Consider the following 19,587-nt stretch of genomic DNA (forward strand, 5'->3'; position numbering starts at 1 on the left):
CTCTCCAGCTGGTAATAGCTTATGTAAAGTGATCACTCTCCTTACAATGTGTATGATAATCACCCATTTTTCCATGGTTTGTGTGTATAAAAACATCTTCTGCAGTTTCCACAGTATGCATCCGATGAAGTGAGCTGTAGCTCACGAAAGCTTATGCTCAAATAAATTGGTTAGTCTCTAAGGTGCCACAAGTCCTCCTTTTCTTATTGATTTGTGAGTATATCTCTTTAGTGTGTGGTACCACTGAACCCAGCTCTTGGAACTAGCTGTGCTTTGGTCTGGTTTCAATCAAAATCCACAAGCATAGCCATGCAATCCACAGCACAAAAGGGGATTGACAGCTGAGACCGCTTGCTTAAGTGACTCAGTTAGCATGTATGAAATGCCTTGCTGAATACAGGTCTTGAGGTGCTAAATGGGAGCTTAATTGCAGCTGGAATATTTGCATTGAGTTAGGTAAAGAACCAGTAATCACTTTAATTGTCTACTTCATTTGAACGGTATTTGACTGGTAACCATCCAAGGGACAAGTAAACTTCTTTCCCTCTTGTTATTAGTCTTGTTGTTTAGATTATTAAAAGGAAACCACTTTAACATTCTAATTTTTTTCTCTCTCTCTCTGCTGGTAAGTCCTGATTCAGCAAAGCACTTAAGCGCATGCTCAAGCGGCCTGATTAGCCAGGATAGATTTGAGTGCTTTGCTGAATCACTGCAATGGTACATTTCAATTAACACAGTGAAAGGAGAGTAGTCAGTTTCACCTTTGTTTCTAGTCACTTTCAATGGTTCTCTCTTGGATGTTTAAGGGGGCCCCATTGCTGTAGTAATAGAACACCTTGCAGTCTTTGATGTAGGGAAATGTTATCCCCCTTTTACAGAGGAGCTGACATCCAGAGAGACTTGAGGCTTGTCTACCTACAGCAACAGGAGGGGTTCTCCCATTGGCATAGGTAATCCACATCCTTGAGTGGCGGTCGCTGGGTCAACAGGAGAAGTGTCTGGTTGACCTACGGTGTCTAACCCAGGGGTGTTAGGTTGGCTTAACTGTGTCACTCAGGGATGTGGATTTTTCACACCTCTGAGCAACATAGTTTATACCAACCTAATTTCCTTATGTAAATCCAGGCCATGGTAACTTCCCCAAGGTTACTGGCTCAGCACAGCATCCTGGCCACTGGTTGGTTCTTCCTGTCTATTTTCAGGCACCAGTGTTACTGCCTAGTACTCTGTAACTGAATATGATCCATATTTTACAAATGGGGGAAACTGAGGCATGCACTGCTTAATACACTAGCATGGTGAACCCATGCTTGGCTTCATGACGCTGCAGAAAAGCCCTTAAAGCTAACCAAAAAGCTGTTTTCATTAAACTTTTTAAAACAGAACTTTACTGCATTTTCTGTTTGGTTTGGTTTCATAAAGCTGTCTGTATCAGTATGATTTGGAGTTTAAACTACCTGCCAGTGGCCCTTGAACTGAAATAGATCAATAGAATTTCTTATCACATGGCTTGGGTATTTGTCTTAGACTAGTACTGCCTTTGATCTTGCTAGTCTGGTTTTCAAAGCTGGTCTTATTTTAGCAGGTGTAGTTTGTGGGTTTTTTTTTTCCCAAAAGTATTTTTAGCTCCTGCTGCTCAGTCCCTGTGCTGCTGCCAAAATTTCCATCGTGGCATTTCCGGTCCCTTTGGTATTGCACAGTTAATATTTTCCACCCAGGTGTGACCGACTTGAGACGGGATCAAGGGAGGGGAGTCAAATCCTACCCTTGGCAGGGAAGGCTGGTGGCAGATCACTAGCATTAGCAGCACAGAGAATTACTTCATGAACTTTTTCTACATGGTTGCTTTTAACAGGAGAGCATTTAGGTGTTGCCCTTTAAGTTCCATTAACTACGCAAGCTCTTTTGTGTTTAAAAATAAGACTCCACGCCGTCTTGCAGTGCTGGGTTGTGGCTATGTCTCAAGCACATTGATTTCCATTTCTGCTCATGCAAGCAAAGAGCAAACATGAATCAGAACTGTCCCAGTTCTATCGCTTAGCGTTGGATCTGTTTCCTTGTTAGATATTTTTGGGGGCAAAATAATTACTGCTGAATTACTGCCAAAATGCTGACTTTCAGTAAAGCTGACTGTATATATTATACATAGGTAAATACCTGCCCAGCACTAGGCAGGAAATTGGCCTTCTCAGCACAGAGCCATAGAAGTTAGAGGTGGCTAACACTGACAGTATTAAGCTGTCAAGTCTGTGCCCTTCTGCCAAATCAGGATTATTCTTTTTAGTGCTCTGTCCTGCTCATTTTGAAAAAATCAACGTACTGTAAACAAATTATATTTCTTTCCTTTATGTTACCATTAACCCATTAGGCACTCTCTCCTGCGACCATCACTGCAGCATCTGGGCTCCACTAGTAAAAGTGAAAATATTAAAGTACGTACTGCTTTTCACTGTTGTACCTGTTTACTTATTGCTGTTCAATGTCCAAGCAGAGAGAAATGCAAGTTAGTCACTTTTCCTTTTGTTTTTGTCCAGTTTCTTGTTCAAGCTGTCATTTGTTGCAGCACTTGAGTCGCCAACATTGCATAAGTTGTTTGGGACAAGGACTGTCTTTTTGTTCTGTTTGTACAGCATCTGACACAATGGGGTCTTGGTCCATGATGCAGGTTCCTAAGGGCAACAACAAAACAAATGTTTTTAAAACAGCTGTTTCCACTGGAATTTAAGAAGATTTTTTTTTTTCAAAGCAGACTAGAGGGATTTAGAGACATTGTCTATTAATTTTAATGGAAGATGTGTCTTTAACCCCCCTAAACGTCTGCGGACGTTTCTGTTTGGTGTTTTGGTTTTGTAAAAAGTTTGGGGTATCTTTTTTTCAAAATCTAAAGGTTGAGTTTAACCTCCCTTTAAATATCCCAAGCCACATGAACCCTCCATTCAGGTATTTTAAATTCTCCTTTTCTTACCCTCAGAGACAGAAAATAATGTAGAGGTTCTGGTATTCACATTTTAAACAAGATGATGGAAAAATTGGAGAAGCGACAACAAAGAGACATAATAATGATTTGAGGGCTGGAGAAAACGCCTTAAAGGGAGAAACTTTACAAGATCAATCTGTTCAGTTTATCAAAAAAGATTGAGGGGGACTTGCTATAGTGTCTAAGTACCATCATAGGGAGTAAATATCAGGTACTACAGGGCAGCTACTACTGCTACTGAAGCTAGACAAAGTCAAATTAGAAATTAGACACACGTTTTTAACAGTGAGGGTGATTAACCATTGGAGCACTCTGCCAAGTACAGGTGGATTCTCTGTTTCTGATTTCTTCAGTTCAAGGCTAGCTGCCTTTCTAGAAGATGTGCTGTAGTCAACACAAGTTATTGGGCTCAATACAGAGGTAATACGGTGATATTTAAGGGCCTGTGATATACAAAATGTCAGACTAGATCTAATGGTCCCATCTGGCCTTAAACTCTCTCTGAATCTACATGCAGCAAACATGACAGACAGATTGGGGTGTAATTTGTCTGATAAGTGAGTTTCCTCAATCAGCCTTGTAACTGAATTGTCTCTCTTTCCTGAGAATATGTTTTTTTGCTGGGCTGCTGAGATCTCAGCCCCATTCTGTTTGTACAGTCAGTACAAAAACAGCAAGAGATAATCATCCCTGCCCCAAAGAGTTTACAATCTAAATCAACCAGACAGAAAAAGTGAGGGAGAATTATCCCAGTTTTACATATTGGGGGTTGGAGACCCAGAGATGAAGTGTTTTCACCAAGATCTCGCAGGGAGTCTTTGACAAAGTTGGGGCTTGAATCCAGGTCTCCAGAGTCCCAAGCCCATTTGTGTTTTTCAGAAGCATTGTTTTGCACCTGTGTTCCCCTGATGGCTCTGCATCGGTAGTTAAGTAACAGACTGTTTAACAAGAGCTTCCTGTTCTGCTGGGGCTGCAGTTGGTACTATCACACGAGGAGGAAACAGACTAAACGGGGCCAGGTTGGCACCCGCTACATTGTAAACACCAGGGGGAAATGTCAATAGATTGCAAACTGTAATGGGCATGGGCTGTACTTAACCCTGATATTGCTGTGTGCTGGGGCAGCGGGGAGGAGGTTCTGTCTGGCTGTGAATTCCCCCACTTCCATTTGAGTAGCTGTTCCAGTTTGTGTCACTGGGAGTTCCAGTGGCCATCCTGTCTGAGAAACTTTTGATTCCTTGCTCTGCCAGACTCCCTGGTGACCTTGGGGTTTCAGCTCACCCAGTGGGGATAATCCTTTTGCACTGGAGGCCATAAGCAGTCCCTCTGGCCTTAGTCTGTGAATAGCGTAGCGACTGGTGTGTTCGTATGGGAATTCGTCTGGCCTTTTTCTAATCCAACCGTTGTGGTTGCTATTAGAGATCTGAGTGATCGTAGCATGCACAGTGGTTGCCGAGCAAACATAAAGCATTACAGGCTTAAGCTAGCCTCTAAATTGTTGGATCTTATAGAATAAGCGTCCTTGAGCACAGGTTACCCCAACACTGCAGGGTTTCTTGCGTCTTCCTCTGAAGCAGCTATGCTGGCCGCTGTTGGTGATGGGTTAGTTGGTGTGGACAGTTGGTGTGATTCGGGCTGGTGTCTCCTATATCTGTTGTAGGTAGGATAGACTGTGCCACTGCATACCGGGGTGTGGGGGGGTAGGTAGGATGAAGTCAATGGACTGTGCTGGCCTGTGCTGGGGCAGTGTTTGGGGAGGGGGTAGCTAGCAAACTCAGACTGAAGCCATATGTACTGGTTGTGCATGTCACAGGCATATGCTTAGCAGTGAGCGAGAAGGGCTTACCAAATTAAAACCTTTCCTGTTGCCTAAGGAACAGGTCATTTGAAATCATTTGAACACAGTTCTTGGAAAGACACTTTGCGTTAAAAGCTCTATTTCACTGAGCGTCTTATTTCCTCAAACGCATCCAGCTCTCCACTCCTATAGATGTTAAGTCTTGAGTCACGGGAGACTTGGCAGCAGGTCGTGGAGCTCTGTGCCACCTCTGCAAGAGAGATGGGGAAAGCAGGACTGTTTGTTTCAATATTCTTGAGTGCATACGGGATAACACACTGCAATAATATATGATGTGACCATTGCAACAAGCTCAGTTGCGTGTCTTTGTGTGAGGTTTGCTGTGTATGTGCAGGAAAACTAAGAAATGACACACTGAGCTGTTTTTGATCACTTATCTGTTAATGGGTTTACTCTCCAGAAAGTTGCATTCTATATTGAGGACTGGGCTTGCTTATACAAGAGAACTAATTTTGAAACCTATGTGGGCAAACTAGTGGAAAAGGCTTTCGTAGATATTAAGGTCAGAAGGGACCATTATGATCATCTAGTCTGACCTCCTGCACAATGCAGGCCACAGAATCTCACCCACCCACTCCTGCAATAGACCTCTCACCTATGTCTGAGCTATTGAAGTCCTCAAATCGTGGTTTAAAGACTTCAAGGAGCAGAGAATCCTCCAGCAAGTGACCTATGCCCCATGCTACAGAGGAAGGTGAAAAACCTCCAGGGCCTCTTCCAATCTGCCCTGGAGGAAAATTCCTTCCCGACCGCAAATATGGCAATAGCTGAACCCTGAGCATATGGGCAAGATTCACCAGCCAGATACCCAGGAAAGAATTCTCTGTAGTAACTCAGATCCCACCCCATCTAACATACCATCACAGGCCATTGGGCCTATTTACCATGAATATTTAAAGATCAATTAATTGCCAAAATCATATTATCCCATCATACCATCTCTTCCATAAACTTATAGAGTTTAATCTTAAAGCCAGATAGGTCTTTTGCCCCCACTGCTTCCCTTGGAAGGCTATTCCAAAACTTCACTCCTCTGATAGTTAGAAACCTTTGTCTAATTTCAAGTCTAAACTTCCCGATAACCAGTTTATATCCATTTGTTCTTGTGTCCACATTGGTACTGAATTTAAATAATTCCTCTCCCTCTCCAGTATTTATCCCTCTGATATATTTATAGAGAACAATCGTATCTCACCTCAGCCTTCTTTTGGTTAGGCTAAACAAGTCAAGCTCCTTGAGTCTCCTTTTATAAGACAGGTGTTCCATTCCTCGGATCATCCTAGTAGCCCTTCTCTATACCTGTTCCAGTTTGAATTCATCCTCCTTAAACATGGGAGACCAGAGCTGCACACCATATTCCAGGTGAGGTCTCACCAATGCCTTGTATAACGGTAGTAAAACCTCCTTATCTCTACTGGAAATACCTCGCCTAATGCATCCCAAGACCGCATTGGCTTTTTTCACGGCCATATCACGTTGGCGGCTCATAGTCATCCTGTGATCAACCAATACTCCAAGGTCCTTCTCCTCTTTCTGTTACTTCTAATTGATGCGTCCCCAGCTTATGACTAAAATTCTTGTTGTTAATCCCTAAATGCATGACCTTACACTTCTTACTGTTAAATTTCATCCTATTACTATTACTCCAGTTTACAAGGTCATCCAGATCTTCCTGTATAATATCCTGGTCTCTCTCTAAATTGGCAATACCTCCCAGCTTTGTATTGTCCACAGACTTTAGCACACTCCCACTTTTTGTGCCAAGGTCAGTAATAAAAAGATTAAATAAGATTGGTTCCAAAACCGATCCCTGAGGAACTCCACTGGTAACCTCCCTCCAGCCTGACAGTTTACCTTTCAGTATGACCCGCTGTAGTATCCCTGTTAACCAATTCCTTATCCACCTTTCAATTTTCATATTGATCCCCATTTTTTCCAATTTAATAATTCCCCATGTGGCACAGTATCAAACGCCTTACTGAAATCTAGGTAAATTAGATCCGCTGCGTTTCCTTTGTCTAAAAAAATCTGTTACTTTCTCAAAGGAGATCAGCTTGGTTTGGCACGATCTACCTTTTGTAAAACCATGCTGTATTTTGTCCCATTTACCATTGACCTCAAAATCCTTAACTACTTTTTCCTTCAAAATTTTTTCCAAGACCTTGCGTACTACAGATGTCAAACTGACAGGCCTGTAGTTACCCGGATTACTTTTTTTTTTCCTTTCTTAAAAATAGGAACTATGTTAGCAATTCTCCAATCATACGGTACAACCCCTGAGTTTACAGATTCATTAAAAATTCTTGCTAATGGGCTTGCAATTTTGGGTGCCAATTCCTTTAATATTCTTGGATGAAGATTATCTGGGCCCCCCGATTTAGTCCCATTAAGCTGTTCAAGTTTCGCTTCTACCTCAGCTGTGTAAATGCTCTTATTTGTGTAAGTGGCTTACTTTAGAAAATATAATCCAGGAAATGTAGGGCTGGAAGGGACCGTGGGAACCTAAATCTTCTTTGCTGCGGATTAAGCCTATTACTACTTTTCCAACCTTCAGTGGACGTGGAGAACAGTTGATCACCATCCTCTTTATAACAGCCCTTCTAACATATTTGAAGTCGCAGGGCTCCCTACTCCATCTTCTTTTCTCAAGACTAAACATGCCCAGTTATTTTAGCCTTTCCTCAGAGGTCAGTTTTTCAAAACTTTTTATCATTTTTGTTGCTGTCCTCTGGACTCTCTCCAGTTTGTCCCCATCTTTCCTAAAGTGTGATGCCCAGAATTGGACAAGTACTCCAGCTGAAGCTTCATCAGTGTCAAGCAGAGTGTGACAACTACCTTCCATCTTTTACATATGAAACTCCTGTTAATGCACCCCAGAAAGATATTAACCATTTTACGGCTGCATCACAGTGTTGACTCGCATTCAATTTGTGACCTACTCTTACCCCTAGATCCTTTTCAGCAGTACTATTATGTAACCAGTTATTCCCCAATTTGTAGTTGTGCATTTAATTTTCCTTCCTAAATAAAGTACTTGTCTTTATTGAATTTCATCCCGTTGAATTGTCCAAATCCTCCAAATTGTCAAGGTCATTGTAAATTCTAATCCTGCCCACCAAAGTGCTTATAACCCCTCCCACCTTGGTGTCTGCAAATTTTATAAGTATTAATAAAGTCATTAATGGAAATATTGAATAGTATTGGATCCAGGACTGACCCCTGCGGAACCCCACTAAATACGCCTTCTCATTTGTTAACTACTCTTTTTGGGTATGGTCTTTCAACCAGTTGTACGCTCACCTGATGGTAATTTCATTTAGACTACATATCCATAGTTTGTTTATGAGAATGTCATGTGGGACTGTGTCAGAAGCCTTGCTAAACTGCAGATGTATCGCATCTACTGTTTTCCCCCCAATCCATTAGTCCAATAACTGTGCCGAAGAAGAAAGTTAGGTTGGCTTGGCGTAACTTGTTCTTGACACGTCCATGCTGGCTATTCCTTATAATGCTATTATCTTCTAGGTGCTTAAAATGGATAGTTTAATAATTTGTTCTAGTATCTTTCCAGGTATCAGTGAGGCTGACTGGTCTATTACTCCCCGGGTCCTCTTTGTTCCCCTTTTTAAAGGCAGGTCCTATGTTTGACCTTCTCCAACCCTCTGGAATACCACCTGTTCTCCAGGAGTTCTCCAAGATAATTGCTAATAGTTCCGAGATTTCTTCAGTTAGTTCCTTAAGTACACTGGGATGAATTTCATCAGGCCCTGCTGACTTGAATACATCTAACTTATCTAAATATTCTTTAACCTGTTCTTTCCCTGTTTTGGCTTGCATTCTTTCCCCCTTGTTGTTAACATTAATTATGTTGAGTATCTGGTCACCATTAACCTTTTTAGTGAAGACTCAAGCAAAGTAAGTATTAAACACCTTGGCTGTCTTGATGATGATGATGTTAGTAACTTGCTCTCCTTCCTCACTAAGTAGAGGACCTAAACTTTCCTTCATATTTCTCTTGCTTCTAATGTATTTAAAGAACTGCTTCTTATTTACTTTTATGTCCCTTGCTAGGTGTAACTCATTATGGCATGGTTAAACCTGTTCATAACAGACTTAAATCTGCTTTAAGTTGAGGCCTGGTATACACTACAAAGTTAGGTCAGCTTAACTACTTTGCTCAGGGCTCTGAAAAATTTCATGTCTTGTGCAATGTAGTTAAGGTAACCAAAGCCCTGATGTAGATATCGCTAAGTCTATGGACAAATTCTTTCATCAACCTTGTTACCGCCTCTCAGAGAGGTTAATTTACTACAGTGACAAAAGAATCCCTTCTGTCGCTCTAGGAAGCATCTATGCTATAGCACTGCAGCTTTGCCACTAGTGCATTTCTAGCGTAGATGTACCCTGATGAAATAAGAGCATGCCCACGTAGCCTTTTCCACTGGTTTATAGTCCCACTTTTGGCTATACCAGTGCAACTTTCTCATGGAGATCAGCTTGAGGTACCTGCCAAGGCTGAGCTTTTTAAACCAAAACTGAATTTCTCCAAGCACAAGAAAGAGATTGGAAAATGCAGTATTTTCTTTCCTCCTCCAGTGGAGCCATATGGAATCTTTCTTGTTCTCAAAAAAGCTTTCAGCGGTAGTGAGAACAGACCTGAGAAACTTCAACCCAATGGATAACTCTCTGGGAAAATGACGAGTGCAAAAAAAATGCAGAAGCTTAGTGCAGAGTTTTCCTTCGCCTGTATCCTGTCAGTCAGTACTGGGGTGGTGAAATTGCCACGAGATGCAGGGGTGAAATATTTCTGTGACATCAGGAAATTCCAAAGTGGAGAATATTAACTAAAAGGTTTGGCCACCCTTCTACCTCATTCCAGAGTGAGGAAGAGGAAGGTTGGCTTTTCCATTCCAAATTACCATAAATTTTAGGCAGCTCTGACAATCTCAGAAAGTCTCTCCCTGTTTATCCATGCACCACAGCAGTGATTGCAGTTTTGACTAGAATGACTCTTCCTGCACAGCCCAACCCTGCCTTCGTCACACACCCAAAACTCCCATGGGCTGCAGTGGGAGTTTTGGGTGCATCAGGAAAGCGAGCTTGGACCCCAAGCATGCCTGTGTGTGGTGCAGGGGTCCCTATGCTACAGAAGGGACCACAGTGTTAGAATGGCAGATATCTTTTCACTCTGCGTGAAGCCTATTGTTAACATTCCATAGCTCCCCATGTGCACCAGAAAAACATTTTGTTACTCTATTTTACGGATCTGAGAAAGAGGTCTTCAGAGCCCCATCATGGGAGCCAAGAATCCACCTGTCTCACCTCGGATGTTAGGAAGCCTGATTAGTGTAGCTTGTACAGCATTTTGGAGACTGGGCCGTATAAAAGCCTGGCATTGATGTGACAGACTTGTTGTTAACATGCCTCTCTCTCTTGGAATTCTCAGTGTTTTTGATGTCTTTATTTTCCATTTCCAGAGACCCAGCTCTTTTCCCCCAAACAGTCTCTCTAGTATATTCCTTTTCACAAGGTGTTCCCAATGCTCCACTGCACTCCATCTCTTTCACTAAATAAGATAGCTCTTTTCTCTCTCCCTGCCCCACTTTAAGGTCAACAATGCCAGCTTACTTAGTGGCAAAGTAAGCAACGCACAAAAATACCTCTCTGAGTAGGAGTTGGTGGTGGATGGAAATAAAACTGGATCAAGTTTTGACTGAGATTTTCACATGCTGGCTTTTAACTAGCACAAAATTGCAAATGATTATGCTCCATGAGGTTGAAATGTATGCATTTAAAGAAACAGTGTTACAATATCCTCTGGAAATTCTGCAAAATAATTTCCCCCCGGTGCAAATGGTCATTAAATTATGAGGCTCTGAGGCAAGGCTCCCTGGTGAAACAACTGTATATTCCAGTTAGAGGTTTAAGGAAAGTTTCAATGCAGAGCGGGTGGGAGATGGGGCTACCAACTACCTGCCCTTAACTTGTGAACCCAGCTATACCTTCCTGGCCTCTAGTTCCCCCTATTGATCCGATACAGAGAGTTTGGAAAGTATGACAACTTCCTACACCAGCCTTGCAAAATGATCATGAAAACCTATCTGCTCAGACATACATTCTTCTCACCCCCCCAGACCTGTCTAAATTCCTTGGCCTTGGGCAAATACAACTTTGCAAGTGTGGTCTGGATTTCCTAGTGAAAAACTCTAGGACTGGATTTTCAAGGGTGCTGAGCAGCTTCACTTGGCATTGTGGGTGCTTGGCAAGCTCTCACTCAATACTTACGCTCACCATGCTGGGCGTGTATTGCAGATTCATAAATTGGCTAAATGATCATGAGCGAAAGACCCCTTCACTGCAATCCATTGGCATTTGGAAGTAAAGTGGGAGGTTGGTGCTGCACACTCGCTCTGCTGATTACCTGCTTCAGGGGTTTTGTCGGTAGAGTAACCTAGCTAATGGAGAAGTAGATCAGTTTAAATAGCTGAGCAGAGTGTTTTGTGAAACGAGCGATGAGTTTTAACTTGATGAAATACAAAGGGGCACATCATGAATCAAACCCAAAAGTTCCTATAGCAGCAACTCAGCAGTTTGTGTTTTGAACAAGATGATGGGAAAACTTTTTGTTTAATTGTGACTAGAGGTGGTCAGAAAATGAGGGGATGTGGGGGGGCTTCTTTCTGGCAAAAATCACAATCTAAATAGCCTGTCTGAAAATTGAAATAGTTGTGCCACAATGGCTCCTGGGAGTTGCAGTTCAGGTGCCTCATACTCCTACTCTTCTTTGTGGGCTGGGCTCCTTGGTCAGACTGCATCTCCCATGATGCACCATGGTTCCCCTTTTCATTGAGGGAAGGTAGTACTGGTGCATCATGGGAGATGTAGTTGGCAGGGAAGTCCAGCCCATAGAGAAGAATGAGAGTGTGAGGCATCTGAACTACAACTCCCATGTGGGACTCCAACGAACACAGCACCGTCCCTCACCAAAAGGGGTTTCTCGACATAATCAAAGTATTTCATTTTTTTAAAACATTTTGGTTTTCCGACACAGATTTTTCAGAGAAAATTGAAAATTTCAGTGGAAAGCAGATGCTAGTTACCAAAAATCCCTTCATTTTGTCAAAACCACAATTTTCTGCTGACCGTTTGAAATGTCTAGTTTCCATTGATTCAATTTTAATTGCAATGAAGACCCAAAGCGTATCACAAGGGATGTTCTAAGCAGGGCCATGGTTTTGTGTGCTCTTGTACAAGGCCCGACATGAGATTATTGCATCTGGTTTTGGATAAGTTAGTATAGCTGCCTGAAGAAAGTGCAGATTCTATAGGCGAAGCCGCATACTTCTAAACTGAACATCTTAATTAGCTGGATAACAGGGAGGATAGAAGACTGCACAGTTCGGAGAGGAGAGATTTTTGGAAAGTGCAATAGAATAGCAATGATTTGGGCCAGGATCGATGTATGAACTAAACAGCAACAAGGAGAAACTCCCTGGAAACTGAACTGAAGCTGAAACACCTATATACAGGACCTAACTGTGATCATGATTTCACTCAAACATAAATCGGAAGCGATCAAAATGAGTGGAATTACAGCTGTATAAAACAAGTTGATACTAAACTGGGAGGAGTGGTAGATACGCTGGAGGGGAGGGATAGGATACAGAAAGACCTAGACAAATTGGAGGATTGGGCCAAAAGAAATCTGATGAGGTTCAATAAGGATAAGTGCAGGGTCCTGCACTTAGGACGGAAGAACCCAATGCACAGCTACAGACTAGGGACCGAATGGCTAGGCAGCAGTTCTGCGGAAAAGGACCTAGGGGTGACAGTGGACGAGAAGCTGGATATGAGTCAGCAGTGTGCCCTTGTTGCCAAGAAGGCCAATGGCATTTTGGGATGTATAAGTAGGGGCATAGCGAGCAGATCAAGGGACGTGATCGTTCCCCTCTATTCGACATTGGTGAGGCCTCATCTGGAGTACTGTGTCCAGTTTTGGGCCTTCAAGAAGGATGTGGATAAATTGGAGAGAGTCCAGCGAAGGGCAACAAAAATGATTAGGGGACTGGAACACATGAGTTATGAGGAGAGGCTGAGGGAGCTGGGATTGTTTAGCCTGCAGAAGAGAAGAATGAGGGGGGATTTGATAGCTGCTTTCAACTACCTGAAAGGGGGTTCCAAAGAGGATGGCTCTAGACTGTTCTCAATGGTAGCAGATGACAGAATGAGGAGTAATGGTCTCAAGTTGCAGTGGGGAAGGTTTAGGTTGGATATTAGGAAAAACTTTTTCACTAAGAGGGTGGTGAAACACTGGAATGCGTTACCTAGGGAGGTGGTAGAATCTCCTTTCTTAGAGGTTTTTAAGGTCAGGCTTGACAAAGCCCTGGCTGGGATGATTTAACTGGGAATTGGTCCTGCTTCGAGCAGGGGGTTGGACTAGATGACCTTCTGGGGTCCCTTCCAACCCTGATATTCTATGATTCTAACCCCAGAATCAGGCCCATGTGCCTTTTTAACCTCTGAAAATAATCTTTGCATGCCTGCAGAGATGCTGATGGAATCAGCCTTCTGAAGACCCAAGCACAAGAACATGGATGCCATCATGGTGTATAAATGGGACAGGAGATGCAGTCACTCTTGCTCAAAATGCAGAGGGTAAAGGTGCTAGTGGGAAGGAACTTCTTGGGCTATGGATTTTAGGGCCAGCGGGGATCAGTGTTACCATCTAGTCTGACCTGCACAACGCAGTAATTCAGTGATTCCTGCATCAAGCATATAACTTCTGGTTGAGCTAGAACCTACCTTTCAGAAAGACATCCACCCTTCATGGAAAGACATCAAGTGGCGAAGGATTCACCATGTCCCTTAGTGAGTTGTTGCAATAGTTTCTTACCCATGTATCTTTTAAGAGAGAAAAACAAAACACAGCACACTTTATTTCAAGTCTGAATTTGCCTCATTTCACCTTCTAACCATTGACTCTTCAGGTCTTTGTCTGCTGGGTTAGAAAGCCCTCTCTCGGAAATTGTCTCCCCATGTAGGTATTTAGGGGACCGTGAGCAAGTCTCCTCTTAACCTTCTCTTTAATAAGTTAAACAGATTGAGATCAGAGAGAGCAGGTTTTCCAGAGCTCAAATAGTTCTTCTAGCTCTTTTCTGAATCCTTCTCAGTTTGTCAACATCCTTTTTGAAGGGTGTGCCCCCGAACGGGATTCTGTATTTCAAGAATGGTCTCTTCAAGGCGGGGACAGAAGTAAGGCCATTTCCCTACTCAAACGTGAGCAGGAATTGTTGGCATTTTCCCCCCTCCTCTAGCTGTGGTTCCAAGCACAAGTAGCTGAACATTTGGAGAGCCAAGCCTGTCGGGAGATGCTCCTCTGTAGATGGCTCCATAGGAGAATGATAGGTGGAGCTGGAGACCCACACAGACTATGGGGAGGGTTGTGCTCTGTAGAATGGGGCAGGTGTTACGCTGGTGATTTGACTTCCTATGATTTCAGGCACTAGTAACCTTCAGCCCTTCCACCTTTCCTGCTGTTCATGTGGGTGTATTTTAGGAAGGGTACAATTTCACTCTACCACACAACTTCGTAATTGCAGTGAGGCAGAAGCAAGAGAGCACTGAGCTGGGGCGGACTATCTGTGTCAGCACTGGGATCATGACGGCAGACTTGAGTTCGTGGCCTGCTTGGGCTGGAGTGTTCACAAGCAAGAGGCCTTTTAAACAGCTGAACTAACCTGTTCACTTGCAGACTCTGATGCAGCTGGTTTTTGGTGCTCTGCTCCTCCTTTCTCTTCCATGGCACAATTGAGATGACTCTGAGAGGCGATCTCACCTTGGGCCACTCACCATTCACTAACTCAGCTGACAGTAGAACTCAAGGGTCCCATTCTAAACCTGGTGCTTGGTTCTAACCATTTAAAATGGTCTCCTCTGGAGAAGAGCAAACATGCTCAAAAAATCCCATATGCAACTTCCATGAACAATCATTTTGGGAAGCCTCTGAACCAAATGCCACCTTTCCCTGTGTTGTAGTGACAGGGGTTTCCTGCCGGCCCTCAAGACTGGAATAGATTTTAACTATGAACCTCCCTAGATGTCGTCTGGGACTGTCTGCAGGTTATTTTAAAACATGCTGGATCTTCCTTTGTTTTAAAACCAGCAGATGTTTATCTGTTGTAAACTAAAAACTCTTTTGACTTTTGAAAACTGCTTATGAGTCTGACTTTTAACTGCACTTGATTTCCCACCCCTTCTTCCCGTCCTGAGCTATTTACTCTTGTCCAGCCAGGTAAGTGTACCAGTTGCTCTTTGGTGGTTGGTTTATTTGGGGCCAGGAGGGGGTGGTTGTGAATACTTTAGCCTTTTAATTTGCAGTGATCTATCCCAATGGGTTAGCTAATGCCAAGAGATTTTGCTTTGTGGGTTTTTTTTAAGTCTTGTTGAGACTCTTCCTCTGGATGCAGCTGTTCCTTTTCTTGCAAAGTGTAATGTAGACAGTGAAGTGCAGGGATCAGGTGCTTAGTAGAGATGATTTTTTTAATACTTAACAATAATTAGATTGTAAACAAACACCCTTCTCATGAGGCAGTGGGTAGGGCACTTGGCTAGTAGTCAGAACTCTTGGGTTCGATTCTCAGCTCTGCCACTGATTTGTGGTGTGACCCTGGGCAAGTCATTTCTCCTCTCTGTGCCTCGTCTATTTCCTATCCCCTCCCCTTTGTTTTGCCCATTTTACTTGTAAGTTCCTTGGGGCAGGGACTGTGTGTATGTATAGCATCTAGAACAATGGAGCCCCGATCTCTGCTGGAGCTTTGAGGAGTTACTGTAAGAAAAATAATGGCTTCTTTCCTATCTTTAACGTTGGTGCTTTACTGCAATGGAAAGAATTTTAAAATTTTAGTTTACTCTTGAATATTTATGCAGTTTCTAAATTTTATTATTAGTCTCTCTTCCTATTTGGTGTCATACTTAAATCCTCAATTCATGGAGGCATGTGATCATGTGGGAATCGCTGCTTTTCCTTTCCACCAAAAAAACACCTTATGTCTCTAGCTCTCTTCCTGGTGGAGAAAAGCTTGAAGCCCAGCTGGCAAAAAGAAATAATCCAACGCTTTTATTTTTTAAAACAATTTTTCCATTTTTTTTCTGACCTGTTTCATGATACTTTTGAATGTTTGAAGTTTTTCCTTTTTAGCATTTCCCTTCGCTGGGCTGCTGCAGTCACTTACACTTGTCTCTCTCATTTATTTCACTTTTAGCTTCTCTGGATCATAGAACTTAGGTTGCAAACACTGCAAGGAGATGGTTGGTTGTTTTAAGACCATGGATCACTTGGAATTTCTTCGACCAAACTTTAAAATAATTGGATTTAAGTCCCCTCCACCTCCATGTCTAGATTTTTTTTTTTTAAATCCAAATTTGAATCAAGTCGGTCTCTGTAAAGGTTTAAAAAAAAAATCCTGCCTCGACAGCAGTTTATATGGTGGTTATGATGAGGATGATCTGTTGTAAGAGTTTAGTATAGAGGTCACTATGTGCGTCTCTGGGGGGAATGGCTACATCATAGTGACATTGTTGGTCAGTATAAGCCTTTACTGCTCAACAAGAGGAAAGCATGTACTGAGGGATGCGGGGTCTGAGGTACTACTTCATCCAACGCACAGTCAAACTGTGGAACTCATTGCCAGGGGATGTTGTAAAGGCCAAAAGTATAACTGGGTTCAAAAAAGAATTAGATAAGTTCATGGAAGATAGGTCTATCAATGGCTATTAGCCAAGATGATCAGGGATTTAACCCCGTACTCTGGGTGTCTCTAAACCTCTGACTGCCAGAAGCTGGGATTGGGCAACAAAGATGGATCACCGATAATTGCCCTGTTCTCTTCATTCCCTCTGAAGCATTTGGCTCTGACCGCTGTCGGAAGACAGAATAGTCATCTGGTGCAGTATGGATGTTCTTATGTTCTTACTACCTTCAACTCCAAAGTGTCCAGCAAGGTTTTTCGTTAAAGCAGTCAGAAACCCCAAATTACCCAGTACCTCTCTGCTTCTAACAGAGTCCCTGTTCACAGCTGTAAGAACTGTACCCCACTCTTCCCATTCCCCACACCGCAATATATAAAACTTGCTCTGGATGTCCCTAATGCATAGCATAAGTAAAAACCACACCTGGATATCAGCCTTGTTCATCTAGTACCATACAGCATCAAAGTCCAAAAACACCAACTCTTTGGTGTTGTTCAGCCATAGATCCAAGGTTCCGCCACACAGTCAGAAAGTTAAGCCTTATCCACATAAAAGATCAGCAGAACTATACTGGGATAAATATCCTGCTATAGTTATGCCAGTAAAACTTCTCATGTAGAGACACTGTTCCAGAATAAGTGACTTTATTCCAGCATAATTCGGAGGGTGGCAATTTATTCCAGAATGGTATGCCCAGATGAAGAGCTATATTGATATAATTACACAGCTGTAGTTCTGCTGGTCAGTTTCCCTGGGCAGACAATCCCTGAACTGTAGTCATGAGCATCTGTCTGGCAGGATTGGAAGACAGTTGTGGAAGTGTTATTTCCAAGCTCTGGATGCATGGTCTCACGTGGGCCCAGACCAGAGTTCTGGTGAGCGAGAGCTATAGAATCACTGCTACTTTGTGTGTGCAGCTCTTCCCCCACGTCCGCCCTCCCACAGCCTGGCAGTCCCCGAGCGCTTCGCAGGAAGCCCTATTTATTAAGACTACAAACTTATTTTTTCCCTTCTGGTAGGACATGCTGTCTGGTTTCATTGTCTAAAATTCCCTTACGCAGCCTGGCCTATGGCTCCCTTTTTAAAAGTGAAAAAAACCCGGGGGCTGGAATTCCTTTCGCAGAATCTGGCTGTCGTCTGCCTGGCTCTGTGCAAACAGTCTGACGCTGGAATTCCACAGGGCTGAGCATAAAGGTCTGATTCAAAATGCAAACTGGGTATGAAGCAGCATGGTTCACACATCGCCTGCTCACTTCCCCCAGTTTGAAGTATGCGCTGCTCCATAGGAGACAAGCGTTAATGGGGGCAGAGGGACATAAGAGGAGGTGGCAGCAGAGAAGAACAGGGAGGCTGTTCCGGATGTCAGGAATTACAGAGGAGAAGGTTCTCTTGTCCGTTGTGGAGGCACAAGGTAGAAGCAAGCAAGGGAGGGGAGTAGAAAGATAGCCTGAGGGGTGGGCAGAGGGGGCAACTCCAGGTGCTGAATCTGAAGAGGAAATTCTCAAGCAAGAGAAGAATGAACAGGACATCATGTGCTCGCTGTGTGCATGCTCAAGGCTTAGAGAACAAAGCTCAGGGAAGCCCTGCTCTGGTCCACTTTTCCCACCCTGTTTTCTGCTTTGCTGAGATGGGAGGCGGCAGTCTGGGCAGAGCAGGAGAGATGGGCTCTGTTCTCAGCTCTGCTGCTAACTCACTTGGTGTCCTTAGGCAAATCGGGTTGCTCTGTGCCTCAGTTTCCCCACCTGAGACATGGAGATCAGCACGTCCCCAGCCCCCATGGATGTAGGGCAGTAGTCAGTGTGTAGTGCCTGTGAATAGGAGCCATGGGGATGTGCGACTGACTTTCCTGTGTTTACAAGCCGTGGTGTGTGCAGCGCAGAGCAAGCGTGCAGAGGAGCCCAGATGCATCCGTGACCGGAACAGCACTTCTGCTGACCCCTGCCCTGCTGCCTTCGCACCGTCCTGCAAAACTTGGGCTGCTGCTTCTCACGCTGCCAGAGGCATCCCAGATCACCTGCAGGCCCGACTTGTGCCTTGCAGTCTGCGGCTATAGCTAGGTGTGACGTAGTATCGGGCCGGGCCACTGCGGTGCCAGGGCTTCAGCCCGGTGGGCAGAGCCAGGCAGGTCTTCGTACTACACAGGGAGCACTGAGTGACACAGATCAACCACTGTCTTCTGGCTCCCCTTCCAGAACGGCCGCCTGCCAGGGACTGGTTCAGAGCAGAGGTGCCTTGTAGAATGCTGTGACTCTCTGACGCGTCTGGCTCCCAGCCCCGCCCAGAGGGACAGCAACAAAGGCTAACAACACCCCGTGCTTGCATAGCATTTTTCATCTTCAGACATTAACCCTTGCAGCATCCTTGTTCAGGGATGAGTAGTTCTAGTGTCGGAGCATGAGCTGGGCAGCTTGAATTCCAGCCCTGAAGAGGAAGCAGTCGCAATCCCTTGCAAAGCAACAGCGGGGGCCATATACAGATGGGGAGGGGGACTGTAATAGGATCACATGGCTACTCAGTAAGACATGGGCACCTCTGGATGGCTCTGTGCAACTCCTGGCTCTCTGCCTGCCCCTCTCCCCCCTGCCCCCATACACTCCCCATACGTGAGAGAACAGGAACATGGACTGAGCAGAGATTTGAAAGCGGAGAGGGAGGAAGGTAGGTGGATGGGTTTGGGGGAGGGTGTACCGAGCGCAAAGGACAGCAGGAAAGAGTCAGCGGAGGTGCCTGCGTTGTGGGGTGAGGAGGGTGCTGAAGATGAGGTAGTAAAGGGCAGTAGAACTGAGTTGTGTGTGCACCACTACCTTCTACTGAAAACTGCTCATTAGTGTGTCATAGGCTCTGTAAGGTGAACACTTGTAGCTCTGTTTTATGAGGACTTTAATCTCATGCTTCAGGGCTTCAACTGGTTGCCTGAAGGGGTCAGGAAGGAATTCCACCCGCCAACCCCCACCCCCAGTGCACAGTTGTAATCTGGACTTTTCTTCTTCCTCTGAAGTAGCAA

General features: G+C 44.0%; 1 protein-coding gene across 3 annotated transcripts in view; it reads left to right on the plus strand.

Moving 5' to 3' along the window:
* Window positions 1-19,587, plus strand: part of CSNK1G2 (casein kinase 1 gamma 2) — a 95,715-nt gene that overhangs the window by 23,683 nt on the left and 52,445 nt on the right. Inside the window, exons 1-2 of one of the 3 annotated variants that reach the window (XM_073323840.2) lie at window positions 930-950; window positions 2,369-2,432. The exons of 1 other annotated variant lie outside the window; for it this stretch is intronic. The gene's annotated coding sequence lies outside the window, so the exon portion shown is untranslated. Of the gene's footprint in view, window positions 1-929; window positions 951-2,368; window positions 2,433-19,587 lie in introns of those variants that run through there. One more of the 3 variants, XM_073323841.2, reaches the window with a different exon arrangement.

This window comes from Lepidochelys kempii, chromosome 25 (genome assembly GCF_965140285.1).
Source record: "Lepidochelys kempii isolate rLepKem1 chromosome 25, rLepKem1.hap1, whole genome shotgun sequence".
NCBI classification, from domain to species: domain Eukaryota; kingdom Metazoa; phylum Chordata; order Testudines; family Cheloniidae; genus Lepidochelys; species Lepidochelys kempii.